Source organism: Mustela nivalis (assembly GCF_964662115.1).
Source record: "Mustela nivalis genome assembly, chromosome: 16".
NCBI classification, from domain to species: domain Eukaryota; kingdom Metazoa; phylum Chordata; class Mammalia; order Carnivora; family Mustelidae; genus Mustela; species Mustela nivalis.
Window position 1 is genome coordinate 55262870 of NC_139035.1, and position 17516 is coordinate 55280385.

A 17516-nucleotide genomic window follows, 5' to 3' on the forward strand; every position below is an offset into this window, starting at 1 on the left:
TTCCCTTTCCCAGCCTTGCTGCTTCTTCCCTCTCTCTACCTCCCCAGACTGCCAGTCTGGAAAACTTCCCATTCATCCTTTAAACTCTGTTCAGAAGCCTCCTCTGGGAAGTTTGCTCTGCTTTGCGTACAAGAGGATTCAACACATTCCTTTTCTGTTGCTGATGTTTTATTTTGTTTGGGTTTGGGTACTATTTCCGAACCAAGAGCCAGAGTTCTACTATTTACATGTCCTGCTGTGTCATAACTATTTACATACAGGTCTGGTTCCCCTGTGAAACTTGGGCTCCTTGATGCCAGGAACCATTCCTTTATTAGCCTCTGTCTACCCTCTGTCAGGCACCCAGTGTGGCCCATGCTTAGTAAGTGTTTGTAAAACCCTTACATTTGGAAGGCATGAATAATCAATTTTATATTTAAAAACATACCCTGAAATCACTTTATAAATGATTTGTATTCATTCTTATTGCCACCAGAACATGAGTGGAAGAGCTTCCCTATTGCCTTGCCAGTGTTGGGCAATGACTTCTTGTGACTGTGTGACTGTTACATAGGACCATCGATGATGGAAAAATATAACCTATATTAGAAACGTAAAAATCACGGCCTTATATTTCTCAGGTAGTAAGCTGGGGACAGAGAGTTGGGGTTACTTAATGAATATGGCACATTGAGTGGCTTTCGTTAGGCATCTTGACGAACACGAAGACCCATGTCCTAAAATGTTCATCCCCAGACACATGTGCGAGGTGAAACGTCAGCTGTGTTCATGCTTGTTTTGGGGCCAAGTGAGAGTTTTTCCTCCTTCATTATTCACAGCTGATTACATGACTGTGGATTTCAAAAACCGACACTTCCTTTTTCCCATTCACACATATAAATGGAAGTCAATATTATGTTTAAGTTCATTTCTTGTTTGGAAACAAGGCACACAGGATAAGGGTACCGTGTGACATTGTTATGCTCAGCCTTTTGGAAAGCTAAATAATTGTCTTTCTTCTCCAGAGCATATCTATTTTCGAAAGATATTCCCTGCTTCACCAATAGGAATAATCACAGGGGACTTTTCCCCCCTAAGGTGTTATTTTGATTTCAGGAATTAAGCTCTAATTGAGCAGCTGAAAGAGATTCTGCTATAAATGTTAACGATAGAGCAGCTTTTATAATGAATGCCCGCTGATGAGGGGCAGGAAGAAGAAAAAGGGAAAGCAAACAGTATTAGGGGATGGGCTGTGTCATGGCGTGAATAGTGGCCCCTCAAATTCATGCCAACCTGGAACTTCAGAAAAGGACATTAGTTGGAAATAGGGTCTTTTTAGATGTAGTTAATTAACGATACAGGGTTTCATGTGGACATTTCATCCAATAACTGCTGCCTTCTAAAAAGGGGAGACCAGGGACACCTGGCTGGCTCAGTCGGTTAGGCAGCTGCCTTCGGCTCAAGTCATGATCCCAGGGTTCTGGGATCGAGCCCCACATCAGGCTCCTTGCTCAGTGGGGAATCTGCTTCTCCCTCTCTCTCTGCCTGCCTGCAACTCTCTTGCTTGTGCTCTCACTATCTCTCTCTGTCTCTTTGTGTCAAATAAATAAATAAAATCTTTAAAAAAGAGAGAGAGAGAGAGAAGACATCAGCCACAAGCCAAGGAAGGCCCGGAGTCTCCAGAACATGGGAGAGGCAAGGAGGTGCTGTTTCCTGGAGCTATCATATGGAATCTGTTCCTGCTGCCACTTACATTTCAGAGTTCAGGCTCCAGAACAATGAGACAATAAATGTCTATTGTTGTAAGCCACCAGGTTTGTGGTGATTTATTATGGCACCCACAAGAAACTAATACAGATTAAATATTTGTATGTTCGACAATTGTTTACTGCATACCTATTTTTTGCCGACCACTGTGCTAAGCGCGGGGTACACCGTGGTGAGTGAGAGAGGCAATAAATAGGTGTTGTATTATACTACTGTGAAAGCATAAAACACGAGGTGTAGTTTGAGAGTTTGGGGAGACTTTTGCCCCAAATAAGACAAACAATGGGTAGGATTTCTTAGGTAAACAGGGAAGATGATGGAGACCATTACACTAGAGGAAAGCTAAAAACTATAAGGAAAGTGCCAACACCCTGAGATAATGCAGGAGCTTGGCAGGAAAGTGTGTCTGGATCATAATGATAGGGAGATCAGTAGCACAAGGTGATGCAGGAAATACAGCCAGGGATGACATTATCAGGTCCTTTAGGTTATGGTAAATGTTAAAGACATTCTAAGAATGATCACAAGTCTTCTGAAGAAATTTTGGAAGAGTGTCATGTAATTAGTTATTTTTAAGAGGTCATCTGGGGCACCTGGGTGGATCTGAAGGATCACTGCCTTCAGATCAGGTCATGATCCCAGGGTCCTGGGATCGAGCCCCACATCCGGCTCTCTGCCCGGTGGGGAGCCTGCTTCCTCTTTCTCTCTCTGCCTGCCCCTCTGCCTACTTGTGATCTGTCTGTCAAATAAATAAATAAATAAAAGAGGTCATCCTGGTTTCTTTGTAGAGAAGGAATTGGTGAAAGACAAGAATGGATGCTGGCCTCCAGGTAGGAGGCCACTGCAGTGGTCCAGGAAGGAATCGATGATGGCCTGAACCCAAGTCATGGTAGTGGAGATTAAGAGAAGTGGGCAGATTTAAGATATATTTGGGGGAAAATGTCAAAGGACTTGATGTATGGAAGAAGGAATGAAATGGACAGATGTCAAAAATACATTATGTGCTAGGTGGTGCCTATAAACATCAGGAATGAGGAATGCCAGCCGAGTAGATCATATCAAGTCAGGAGGCTACACTCCTTCTCACTCTGATGTCTTGATGTTTCAAAGGGTTCCTGAAGCATTCCCAAATTGTCTGAGATTGGGTCTCCATGTCCTAGTGGAATGGAAACTTGAATGGAGATGAAGATTCAATTGTTAAAAAAAAAAAAAAAAAAAGGTGCCTGTCTTCACAATGTCTGGGCTCTGAGATTCATCTTGCTATGATAAAATTACAAACTTTGTCGCAGTATTGCGGATGTCTGCTCTCTTACGAATACTTGAATATGTATTTTCAATTTACTTGAGGTAGCTGACAGTGCAGGGAATAAGCAGGAAGGTGTTTCTCTCAAACAGTTGTGGTATTTAAGGTGATACATTCCTGATGGAATCTCTCATTTTTTTACAGGTATGCTTAAATGCATCGTTTGCAAGTATTCGCCAAAATCACTCTAACAAAATTCTTTTTAAAGACCTTTCTCATTACACAACATTAGATGTTAAAGGAATAGAGTTGTGGATTTGTTTTCTGTTATTTATTGGTAGTAGTTAGGGGTACCCTACTCTCCCTAAGCCTCACGTTTCCAAGTGGAGGGACATTAATACCGTGGGAAATCCACGTGAGTCCCTCTGGCGTGTCCCTACCCCCTCACTCACACCTCCGAGGTATCAGATGGGTGAGTTTGGGAGGAGAAAGTGCTCCATAGCCCAACTCATTCTACTACCCATTTTCTTTCATCTCTGCTCCTCACGCCGCTGTTTCTACCTCAGGAGGCTCTGTCCCCAGGAAGCAGACCTGCAGTCCTTTGCTGTCCCAAGAGCTAGCTGAGGAAGCCAGGAAGCCCACTGTGACTGCACCACGGAACCCCCCTCTCCAGAGCTTCTGGCCCTCTCTGTGTCTCCCTCTCCACTGACCTTGAATCCACTGGCAGTGAGGGGAACTATCAGGGATCCTCTAAATTTCCAACAAACATGTCCTCACTATTTGACGTTTCTGGGCAGAAGCAACACACAAAATAGTTTCTGATCATTCCCTTCACTATCCTGGACCTGTATAGACAAATCAACAAGTAAGAAGGTGGGCTCTTTATATATTTTGTTTATATAAGTTTATGTATTTTGCTAGTTTATATATTTTGACAGTTTTGTGGTCACGTAATCAAATGTTAGTACCTCATGAAATGGAACAGATATAGGTGCATTATGTTTTGATCAAGTGCAGACAAGCCTTGGGATGTATTATGTAATTTAATGTACAGTAAGCAAGCAGTTTTAGGCACCTAGTTGCCTGACTCTATAAAATGCATGTGTTAGTAATTAAATTATGTCATGGACATAAGAGCATTTTATGTATTTCAAAATATTATGCACATATAAATGGTAAGCTATTATTTTGGTTATAATTATTCCGAACTTAACACCCTTTCTCTATTCCCTCCTGAGCATTTAATACATCAGGCATAGGCTGGTTATATAGGATATGAGAACAGCCACCTCTTTTTCTAATTCTAGAATAATTATTATCAAGTAAATTTTGTCAAGTAGAAGTTAACATATTATTCTTGCATTCCAACTAGCAGTCTTTAACCGACAGGAAAATCAATGCCATTTCCTCAACAGCAAATTATATTCCACTTCTGTACATAATAGCACTTTTCTTGGAGTTGATAAATAAGGGAAAAATACTGATGGTCATTTAACTTAGTAGGATTTACTTAAATGAACTGCCAGAAAGAACTTAACTCTTAAAATAATTGATTTTTCCCTACATCAGATGAAAAATGTACAATAGAGTAAATGAAAGTCTTTTAAATAAAAGTAATTTTCTGTTCATTAAAGGAAACATAAAATACACTGTGAGATTGAATTATCCAAATCTTTGAAAAAAAAAATTACTCGCAGGTTATTAACCTATTTTTAAAGGATGACGCTTTAAAGAGCATTCAGAGAATTTCCCAACCCGGTCTGGCCTGGGATGGAGGAATTTTAAAACAAGTCATTATTATTACCCCGGGGTTTTTGCCACCCATGGACGGAGTGAAAAAGCTGAAGGTGCGTAAGTGATTTGAAAATGACAACTCTCATCACAGGCAATGGCATCAGGGAGACCTGGGGAAAAAAATCCATACTGACCTCACTACTGTTTAACTCCTATCGACAGTTGTCACTCAAATGGCGATATCACATAAAAGCTTTCCGATCTGTGGCTTACGTTTCCATAGTAGGGTAAAATCCTATTACCTTCTGACCCACCTCTCAGACACCCATTCTCTGCTCTTCATGTTTGCAAACCACTGACAGTTTCTCCGGCAAAAGGTTTTCTGCTCAGGTTGGTTCTGTTATCATTCCATCCTCAAACCTTCTTCTGAGAAATAATCAATTGTATAGAATGATATGTGGGTTGATTATGTTTCTCTTGAAGTGAAATTATGCCGCACCCAGCTATGTTTTGTTGTTATCCCCTACCTTCACTGGTTTAACGAAATTTTTCCATAGCTTTACTGGTATTCCAAGTGTGGGGTTTTGAACTGAATTTTAATATATTTTGAAGATTTTTCCTGTTTGAATATTCTTAAAATCTAGGAATAGAAGAGATTAGTTGTGGATTCCACAAACATGGCTTACTGTTTAGAAAATGTGTGGAATTTATAGGCAGGGGTCTACAGTTCTCTATTCTGAGGAAATTGGTTAAAAAGTTAAAAAAAAAAAAAAACCTCAGCGTAATTTCACTCATTTATATGATGTGAGGGGATTTGTGTTTCCTTTATATCGCACCAAACTTTAGGTTAGGGTTAGGGTTAGGATGGGAGAAATAGCAATAGTGTCTTCTAAGAGCTCATCTGAGGTCAGTCCAGGGAGAGAGAGGCAGAGAGAGTGATATATTTAGGTGTTTTATAACAGAGGGAATTACTAAGGTCATAGTTTCCTCATTGTGTAATCTGCCAAAGGTTCCTCCCCATTTGGTCACATGATTTGGCCCACGGAGAAAGGCTGGAATGACATTTTCAAGGGATATGATTCTCCAAAATTATTAATTCATTCAAAACTACTTATTTAAAATCTATTAGGTGCTTGAATCATTCCTTTTACCTAGTTGTCCTTTTCTGTTCCTTTTAGCAACTTTACTGCTATTCATCCTTTCATCTTTAGGACAGATTTTAGTGCCCCCACCCTTCTTTTACCCTGTTTTCCTGGTGGAATGAGTCCTATTATCCCAGAATTTCTTCTTTTAAATAACATTTTTATTGATATATGATCCATGTATCACACAGTTCATTCTTTTAAAGAGTACAATTCGATAGCATTTCAGAAATTCACCAGATCATACATACATTGATCCCCACTTCTAATTCCCCGGGATTTTTATCATCCCAAAACAAACCCCATACCATTATCACTCACTTCTCACTTGCTCCTCCCCCCAGCTCTTGGCAACCACAAATTTCCTTTCTGTCTCTGCTGATTGGCCTATTCCTTACATTTCACATAATAGAGTCCCAATAAGTGGTCTTTTGTGCCTGACTTCTTTCCACTTAACATAATATTTTTAAGAGACACCCATGTTACACCATGGTATTACTTTTTATTGCCAAATAACATTCCATTGAATGGGTATACAATATTTTGTTTATTTATTCATTGGTCAATGGTAATTCGGTATGGTTCCCACTTTTTGGCTACTATGAATAATGCTGCTAACACTTAAGTATCAGTTTTGTGGGGACATCTGTTTCTATTTCTCTTGGGTAGACACCTAGGAGTGGAGTTGCTGGGTCATATGGTAACTTTACATTTAACATTTCAAGGAACTGACAACCTATTGTCCAAACTAGCTGCTCCACTTTATGATCCCACCAGTGACACCTGAATCTCTCCACATCTTTGGCAACACTTCTTATTGCTTGTCTTTTCACTATAGTCATCCTGATGGGTATAAAGAGCTACCTCAGTGTGGTTTTGGTTTGATTGCACTGACTAGTCAATGTTCTTCTGCATGGCTAGTGCTATTGAGCAGTTTTTACCTGTATGGGGAGAGTCTTAAGCATGGGGCCCAAATATGATTTATTTTACTGTTGAGTACCAAACAGTAATGATGAACTGGCCCATCAGAAGAACAAAATAATGTTTACAAAAGGGATGAATACACAATTAACTTTTAACAATACTGTGCTTTGAATTACTCATAAGATCCTAAGTACATAATGTCTATTGTAAATATTCTCATTGATGTCATTGATATCATTCTATCTATCACAAATACATTGATATCATTCTACCAATCGATCAATAGATACAGATATAAATACACATGCATACACACTCACAAATATGGATTCTTCAAACCCATTTTTAAAAAGCAGTTTAAAATATTATTTTTAAAATGATGGCTTCCTTATATTTTTCTTCTAGAAATCACTTTTAGACAAGCAGTAGGTCAGGGCTCTTCACGGGAACAAAGTTTAACTAAGGTTGGATTGTAGCTATGTTCCGGCCAAGTTGATTACAGGGCCAGAAAATCGAGGCTTGGTGTTTGTGGAAGGCAGAGACGGATACAGATCTTGCATGAGAGCCTGTCCCCTGAAATTAGAGATGGAAGCAAGATATGGATTTATTTTTCAGGATGTGTTCCTTCCTGGATGTCAGATGCCATTTGTCACACCACAGATTTTGCTGTCTATCAGGATCTAGGCAGAAAGGTATTTCAGAGCATAAGGAGTTTCTCTCCATCTGGCGCTTTATCTAAAGGAGCAGTCTCAGTTCCTCTGAGAAGCTGAGAAAGTTTGAGAAAAGCCATACTGTGGCTACCCCACGGCATTTACATGGTCAGTTCTGTATTTCAACTATTGCCTAATGTAAGAATTTACACTGACTTAACAATTTTTCAGAATGCTTTCAATAAATCCTGTGTCCTTTATTTAAACCTGATCCCCATAGCCATAATTTTTTTTTTTCAAAGATGGCAAATCCACTACCAGTGAGTAACTGAAAAGCTGGGAGAATGCATTCATTAAGAGTTGGCCATGAGAATAGAGTTTGAAAGAATGTTTCAAGAAAGTAAAAAAAAAAAAAAATGGGCATACCTAGTGACACAGAAAGCTTATTTTTAGGTTTGTAACTTTAGGAAGTAATTAGACAATTGCACAATGATTTATGAACATAGATGTTCACGATAGCTTTGTTTAAGATAGAGAAAAACCTAAAAACAATAATCTAACAATAGGGGGTTAACTTACTAAATTACAGTACATACACATACCCATCTTGTAGAAGACTGTTTAATGATGTAGACATTTTCAAGAAATATGAAGTTAAAAAACAGATTATAAAACACATGCATGTTGCAATCAATTCTTTTTAAAAATATGTATGTATATGTATATGTATAGATAATTACAAAAAGGAAAATACTGAACTGTGAGAGGTGACATAAAAGCAGCTTATATATTCTTATTTGTGCTTTTTATGGTCCATGTTTTATAATTAAGAATTTATTATTAGGGGCACCCTGGTGGCTCGATTGGTTGAGCGCCTATCTCTGGCTCAGACCATGATTCCAGGGTCCTGGAATCGAGCCCTACATCAGGGTCCCTGCTTGGTGGGGAGCCTGCTTCTCCCTTTTCCACTCCCTCTGCTTGTGCACACTGTCTCTCTCTCTGTGCCAAATAAATAAGTTAAAAAATCTTTAAAAAAAGAATTTATTAAATGGCATATTACTTAAAAATAAAACAAACAAACAAGAAGTAGAATTCCTGGTGAGATACTATATATATAAGATGCCCAGATCTTAGGAAACAATATTTTATTTATTTTACTTTATTTTATCTTTTTTTTAAAAAAGATTTTATTTATTTATTTGACATACAGAGATCACAAATAGGCAGAAAGGCAGGCAGAGAGAGAGGAGGAAGCAAGTTTCCCACTGAGCAGAGAGCCCGATGTGGGGCTCGATCCCAGGACTCTGAGATCATGACCTGAACCGAAGGCAGAGGCTTAACCCACTGAGCCAGGTGCCCCTTTATCTTATTTTTAAGTTTAATTTAATTTTTTCAGTCTTCCAAGATTCATTGTTTAGGCACCACACCCAGTGCTCCATGCAATATGTGCCCTCCCTAATACCCACCACCAGGCTCACCAACCCCCTTCACCTTCCAAAACCCTCAGTTTTTTCTCAGAATCCACAGAGTTTAAATAGGACTGATTTCAAGGAAGTCATGCATGATATGAGAGATGTAGAAATACACACACACATGCATACATGCAAACAAAAATATACAGTAAATTACTTTTTGAGACCACTTTCAACTTTGGTTTTCAGTCTTGATTATTAAATTGAAGAGGTGAATAAGGAATTTGAAGGGCATTTCTCTTCCACAGTCTCGTATTTCCCTGACTTTCTCAGCCTCTGACCTCGCTCTTGCTCCTAAGTGGATGACCTACTTCACCATAAGGCTAGCTCTGTCCCTCTGAACTTCTCTCTCTCTTTGTAAAGAGCCCTGTCCTCAGGACTCATTCTCAGCCCTTCATTTTGGTGATGTCCCTGGGGCAGTTTCTTAGAAGCCTATGTCTCTCCAGCTGTGTCTGTGTAGACAAGATGTTCCGAAAACCATACAGTATTCCCAAGCCAGAATTATATTCATATCCTCAAATCCAGCTTTATTCAGTATTAAATATGATTTTTAAAATATATCTATGTACACAAGTAATTGTTTTCTTATATGTTGCCAATAAACACCTTGAATTTGAAATAAACATCTTTTGCATAGTACCAAAAACAAGAAAGAAATACTTAGGTATAAATCTAATAAAATGTGTATAAAATCTGTATGAAGAAAAATGAAATTCAGATCGAAAGAAGTCAAAGGAGATCTAAATAAAGGTAGAGATATTCCATGTATGTGGATAAGAAGACTCGACATTGTTAAGATGTCAGTTCTCCCCAACTTGATCTATAGATTCACTGCAATCCCAATCAAAATCGGAGCAAGTTATTTTGTGGATATTGATAAACTGATTTTGAAGTTTATATGGAAAGGCAAAGGACCCAGAATAGCCAATGCAGTATTGAAGGAGAAGAACAAAGTCAGAGAGCTGACAGTACCTGACTTCAAGACTTACTATAAAGCTACAGTAATCAAGACAATGTGGTATTGGAGAAAGAACAGACAAATAGATCAATGGAATGGAATAGAGAGCCCAGAAATAGACTACATAAATATAGTCAACTGATCTTTGACAAAAGCGATACAATGGAACAATGATAGTCTTTCAACAAATGGTGCCTGGAACAAGTGGATATTCACCTCCAAAATGAATTGAGATCCAGACCTTACATCTTTGACAAACATTAACTCAAAATGGATTAAATGTAAAATGCAAAAATATAAAGCTCCTAGAAGGTAGCACAGGAGAAAATCGAGATAACCTTGGTCTTGGCAATGACATTTTATATACAACATCAAACGTATGGTTCATGGAAGATAAAAGAGATAAATTGGACCTTATTAAAATTAGAAACTTGTACTCTGCAAAAGACACTGTGAAGAAAATCAGAAGATAAACCACAGACTGGGAGAAAAGATTCATAAAATGCATATATGATGAATGATTAGTATACACAATCACAGAGCACACTTAAAACTAACACTAAAAAACAAAGAATCCAATGAAAATCTATTTATCTGTCTCCTGTCTCCATATGACAATTGGTTATTAACTTGGAAAAGTAAAAGTCGTGTGTTGTTTATAATAGTTACCCCTACAAAGAACCTTGATGGAATAATTTGATGAAGATGTTTGAAGAAATTAGAGTGCTCAATTCATGAGCAACCTTTGGTGCGCTGAACCTACCTGAGATGTTTACTGGGGAGAGATGGGACAGATTGGCAGGAGTATAGTAATTTGTTCCTGTGGAGTACACTGAAGAAGTAGAGAGAGAATCTCAAGTGAGAAATAAAACAAAAGGGTCTGATGTGAATTTGGGGGGTTAAAGAAGGAGACAAGACAGGCCAAAGTTTACAAATTCAAGCTCAAGAGGCAATGTGCCCTTTGTGAATCCTGGCTCTGTCCCTTGTAAGTGTATGCCCATGGATAAGTCATTCAGCCTCCAGAGGCTTCAATTTCTTAACCCATATAATAGGAATGATAATATTGGTAATCCCTTAATAAACACTAGTTGTTAAGACAAAGATAATATCTAAGAAAGTAGATTGTTCTCTTATGCTTTTTAGCGTATTGTTCAAACTCCAGACTAGATTTCTCTGGGTAATTTCTGAGATTCGGGCCATTTATCCTAAATGTTCAAAATAAGGCAAAAATGCAACATCCAGTTCATCCAGATCAAAGCCAAATACTAAGTAAATAAAAAGAAAGACATTCTGAAACACAGGTGGAATATTTGGAGGTGAAACGTTCTTTCCGTATAGGATCATCTGCAGACACATAAGATGTTTCTAGAAAAAGAGTAATAATGACAGCCTATAAAGAGAAGCAAACACCTACCCTGGACTACCAGGGACACTGATCTTTTATTAAATTTACCAAACTTTACATGTACTTTCCCCAAGGGAGGAGAGATTGCTGTAACACTGTGACATCACGTGGCTTCATGTAGACCTCAGGGATGTGACCAGGATGAACTTTCCCATCCATCAGAAATGACTGGAAGATGCCCCATTGGATGTTACTGGAACATAGTTGTAGCTCAATGAATATAATTGTCATTTTTGTATCACACTGATTAATATTTCTGAAGAGTTTCAATGTTTATTCTCTAGGTCACACAGTAAGGAAAAGATGAAGTCACTATTGGAATGAGGTCTGCCTGACACCCAAACCTGGATGCTTTGAACTGGGTAAACTATAGAGCAAATTCAAGTTCATATTTCTTATTGTAGGGCTGGAGCCAAAAACACTACTTAGGTGAATGACTAATCTGAAATATAGGACTCAACCCTGGAAAATATTTTTTAAAAAATAAACCAGTCATGTGTCTTCGAGATTCCTGTTACTCCAAGTAAGCCAAGCATTTCCAAGTTGAGATCTGCAGACTGTAATTTTGAATAGATGAGAATCATTTTAATTAGCACACTGACAGTTGCTTTGTAGAGGGGTCCTGGGAAAATATTAAAAAAAAGCATTTGTTCCCATTGGTAAGTAAATCAATTCCATGAAGTTGAGTTCATAATGCTTGCTTGCTGAGCAAACTTTGCTTATAAGACAGTGCAAAGTTAAATGTCTGGCCTTTCTAAGTTTTTTATTTAATTAAACTCTATATTTTAAGGCGCTTCAAAAGAAACATAAATACAAGACATGAGTTGAATAATTCCAAAAGTTCCTGTGAAAAACTTCTGATCCCTGGTGGATAAAATATAAATAACCTCATTGTCTCCTACCCACTCCTTCTGCCCAAGCATTGGAACTTCAGCTGGGTACAGAATGCTTTAATTTGGAGATGAAGAAGGTTTTTTTTTTCCCCCTAAGTAGAAAGAGCACCATTGAGAATATGAATCACTAAGGGTGACATTAAATCTTGCAAAGAGATAATATATGTCTCTGTGGTGGCTCAAGAGACTAACAATAAATGTTAAATATTAATAAGATTGTGGAAATCCTCATGGATACAGTGATAAAGTGGCACCAGGAAAGGGGAAAAGACAGAGGAAAAATAGGCAGGGATCTATGTCGTGGTCTTTACTGCAGTGCAGCATGTTTTGTATTTAGGGAAAAAGTAAATAAAGAGAAATATTTTTTTTTCCCACTGGGAAAAGACAGGTTTGGAAGTGTATAAAATTAGAAAATAGGTAATATTCTTCAGGGACAAATAGGCAGCCAACCTTTCTCTTGTACTCTGAGACGTAGAGGAAAATTAGCAATATTTTGGGGAGGAATCCACTTACAGAACCTTGAGAGTGAATCTATTTGCTTTTGAGTTCATGGTTTTCTTAGCTTTTGCACTTGCTTTGGTCTCTAGAGATGACAGAAACAATAATGCTGACAGAAGACAGTAGTGTCAACCCATCACTCAGAGAGCAAGGGCTGGCTAGGCCAGGCAGAGCTTTACCTCATGGCTTGTCTTCAAAGCCTGAGGCCTTCCAAGTCTCTGAGTATATCTGCAGACCCATTATGAAGGAGAGACTTTCTGTCGATAACACTGGCTCACCCTGCACTTAATTCTGAAATGAGCCCTACTTTTAGACTCTCTTTCTTCTATCCTTACTACACAGAGCCTGATGGATGGGACCACTTGGACCAGTGGTCTCTGATGGAGGAACAAATGCATTTTCTCACACACAAGAAGGAGATGGAGAGCAATAAAATAAAAACAAGATAAGGCAGGAAATCTCTAGTCTTAAAATTTTGGAGAACTCAGCCCCATGTCCAGGTTGAACTGCTATGTTAAAATAATAATAATAATAATAGTAATAGTAATAATAATAATAATAATAATATCTGGCTATCTTGGAAGTGGTGAGCAGAACAGCAAAGGAAAACATCGAAGGGAAAGAGCCAAACTTAGATGGAGCCTAAGATGGAGTGTGTGGCAGCCCGTAGGGAATATTCCACCCTGATGGAGAGGGCGTGGGGGAATGCCCAGGAACACAGAAGTGCGTCTGTGTGCCCTGAACTTACAATGTTACCTGGGACTAACTCTGAAAGATGAAAATAGAAAGATTCTAATGCAGTGCTCATTTGGACTTGTTCCATCATGGACAAGGAAGAAAGAGAGACAAATTAGTAATTATTTGCAACCTATGGAATATTATTTTGAGAATAAGTAATATTCTGGGTTTTTTTTCTCTTTTTTTTCCCCTTCCATATTTAATTGAAGATAGGAGGCTCAATTAAGGCAAAGGAAGACATACTTGACACAGGCTTGATCAAATTCTGCCAGAGATCACTGTGTCATCTGTCTCCTCAGGAATTTTTTTTAAAGGTAGTCTGATTTTCATTTTGATTTATTTCATACCAGAGATTGAACCAAATGACTCCCAAGACTGTTCCAAAATCCAAATTTTAGAATTTTAAGAAAGAAGATGTCCTTTCAAAAGAATTCCAGGTGTTCAAAAAGAGGTGTTTTTGTGGCACAAGTGTGGCTCAGTCAGTGAAACTCTGCCTTTGGCTCAGGTCAAGATCTCAAGGTCCTGGGATTGAGCCCCACATCAGGCTCCCTGCTCAGTGGTGACTCTACTTCTCCCTCTCCCTCTGTGACCTCTCTGGCTCTCACTCTCTCTCAAATTAGGAAAAAAAAAAAAAAAAAAGAAGTTTTCTTTTCTTGTTTGAAGGCCCAGCCCTCAGTGGGTTTTTCTGCAAGTTCAGGAGCATAGTACAGACTGATGAAGGAAAAGCAGCAAGCAGCGGACCCAGAGAGCTCCACACTCAGATGTCTCCGAATGTCATCTAAGTTCTTCCTCCTCCAAAAACTTGAATGTACATGGTTGCATGTTTTATCTGGGATTAAGGAGCGAAGGCAATTATAATGGGAACATAAATGCAAGGTGAGCCCTTTTGTTTTGCAGAAAGAGAACCTGACCTTTCTATACACACACAATTTCTTTATGAAGTCAGATCTGGAGACAAAAGGACAAGATCTTCACCTCCTCGTTGTCTGTAAGGTGTAGTATTTTCATAACAAGTAATTCCCCTTCATCTTGGAAGTCAGCAAGGATCATATTTGATCACAGCTCAAGGAAGCTGGAAGAGTAATCTCAGGGTTGGAATACAACTTGGTATGTGAAAATGTGCTTGGCTGCAAGTAACAAAGCCCTGAAGCCTGAGCTGATGGTGGCATATTTCTCTGATAAAAAATAAGTGAGAAGGCACCTGGGTGGCTCAGTTGGTTAAACATCCAACTCTTGATTTCAGCTCAGGTCATGATCTCAGAGTCGTGAGATCAAGCCCTACATTGGGCTTAGCTCTCAGGCTGGAACCTGCTTGAAATTCTCAATCCCTCTCCCTCTGTCCCTTCCCCCAACCATGCACTCATGCTCGCTCTCTCTCTCTCTCTCAAATAAATAAATGCATATCACTAACTAATATGTGGAATCTGAAAAAAGATGAACTTGTAAAAACAGAGAGCAGAATAGTGGTTGCCAGGGACCAGGAGGTTGGTAAAGGAATTGTTGTTTAAGAGCACTAACTTGAGCTAATAGTCTTGGAGATCTAGTGCACAGCACCGTTCCTATAGACAAGGATACTGTCTCATAAACTTCAAAGATGCTGTGAGATGAGACCCTAATTCTTCCTACTACGAAAAAAAAAATGACAATCATATGAGGTGTTAGAGGTGTTAGTTATAGTGGTAATTATGTTGCATACTATAAATGTATCGAGTCAAGTTGTGTATCTTAAACTTACACAATGTTACACGCTAATTATATCTCAATAAAAATAAATTTTAAAAAAAAGTCAAGAAGTAAGTAGTTTCTGGTCTTGGTTCAGCAGCTCACAACTCTCTTAGAAATCTTTCCCAGCAGACTTCTGGCTGTATCACATGACAACCACTAGCAAAGGAGACTGAGAAATCCAGGATTTTTTTTGGGGGGGGGGGGGGCTTGTGTTCCTTCTGAGTTCCTGCAAGGTTGGCCCTATAGGAGGCATTTATATGTCTGCTGTCATTAAAGTAAGACAATTTTAGTGAGTTTTTTTCTCCTTGCTCTTCCAAAAACACAAAGAGGACCATGCAACTCCTTTGCTTAGAGACTTTTCAGTGGCAACTCTTTGTCAAATCTCTTTCCAGCTCATGCAAGTGTCTCCATGCTATACTACCTGGCCATACCTGCTTTATCTGCAACTCCTGTGTTGTGTGTTCTGATCCTGTGGTTCCCAAACTTAGTTACTCCAGAACCACTCAGAAAGCTTGGAAGAACTCAGCTTTCTGGGCACTGCATATAGAGTTCCTGATTCAGTAGGTGAGTCCCAAGAATGTGCACTTCTAACTGACCCATTCAAATTGGCTGCCTTTTATTTTTCTTAAGAAATCATGACTTTAAAACTAATCTGTTAATTCCTACTTTTCACTAATACAGAATCCCCCCCCCCCAAATTGGCCATGAGTTGCTTGAAGTCTAGAACCTTGCAGATTCATCTTTGTCCACGAAGGGCCTGGTCCATTGTCCAGGACATAGTTTCTTAATAATGTCTGATGTTTACATGAAATTCAAATGATGGAGGCTTGGCGGCTTGTAACATCTTTGTATATGTTCTGTCCATCTACAAGCCAACAGTACTGACTGAATGATTGGCAATAACTTTGCTCAGTTGTGGTGGAAAGCTGCTCAAGTCTGATTCTTGAGGCTTCCTCTGGGACCCACACATTCATTGATAAAAATTGTTTAAGTTAAATATGCTCAATAGAGGCCCAAACTGGAGTTTTGTTTTTGTTTTGTCTCTGAACGGTAGTACACCAATATGGGGATAGATCTACAGCCTTGGTCCATGGACATGTCAGATGGCAGTGTAACATCCTGTTGTTCTCTTCTAGAAGTTCTTTTCCTAAGCATGCATGGAATGTCCACCAATTTCATTTTAGATATAATGAACAAAATTTTTCTCTCATTTTGGCTGACTGGTACTAAAGGAACAGTAATCAGACAACTAAGACCAGAATAGTCTTAGAGAATGTCCCTGCTAAGGAGCAGCACATCACACACATCACAGCCTGGCCTGAGAGCCTATGTAAGCATCGAAGCATATTGGAATCTCTGCTCGAGGTGCAATCTCAGGTTCTGATCACTGTTTCATCATACTGAGCCCACTGTTTTATGCATTTTTTTCTCAGATAATGAAGATTTCTGATTGACTTTAAGTGAATGCTAACATCTCTGAAGGCCCTTGACTAACTTGAGTGGAGCAGAAAGTACTTGCATAATGTCCAGTGCAATTCTTGGCTTAGGATAAAGATCCCTCAGTAAACAACAACTACTTTTATCATTACCATCATTACTGTGATGATGATGATGAAGTGTGATTGTCATGACTCAGACATCTTTGGACCTAAGAGAAAGGGTCAAACAGGATTTGTTTCTAGCACCTTCCTCCCCAGCATCACTCCTTTCTCCTCCTGTCCAGGTGGGGCTGTCCCTCTTTTATTCCTTTGCTTCCATCTTGCGTGTGCTGGTGCCTGCGTGCGGTCGCAGTACTACTCTTTACCATCTCCTGCTGATACTGTCCTGGTTCCCGAAAGGATATTGAAACGCCCCTTGTGGATGTCTTATCCCTGTAGGTTTGTTGCCTGTATTCCAAGCTGTTCCATGCTCATGGGCCACTGCTGGTGGGCCAATGCTAGGCTGCTCTGTACATATCCATACCTAGGCCTCATGATAGTTATATCAGGACCATCACTGATTTCACCGAAATGAAATTTTTGCCTTCATTTCTAACTGACGCCAGTGTTTGAGTCAAAATAAAGTCCAAAAATAAATAAATAAATAAATAAATAAATAAATAAGTAAAGTCCAACAAAGAACTCAATCATATACTAACTTCTGAAAATAACAACAGAAAGTTAGTGAGTTCACTCCCCCACATACACAGCGGGCGTGTTAAAAATACATTGTAAGAACACCCCTCACCATTTGTCCAACTTTGCAAAGAAGTCCGATCTACCCTTGTTGCTAACCCGACAGCCTTCGCCCAGGATGCCCCGAGATCAGAAAGCCTGAGATCACAGGAAGTGAGTGGAAAACTGTGAAAAGAGAGTTTCTTAAGATACTGTAAACAGCTGAGATGAGAGG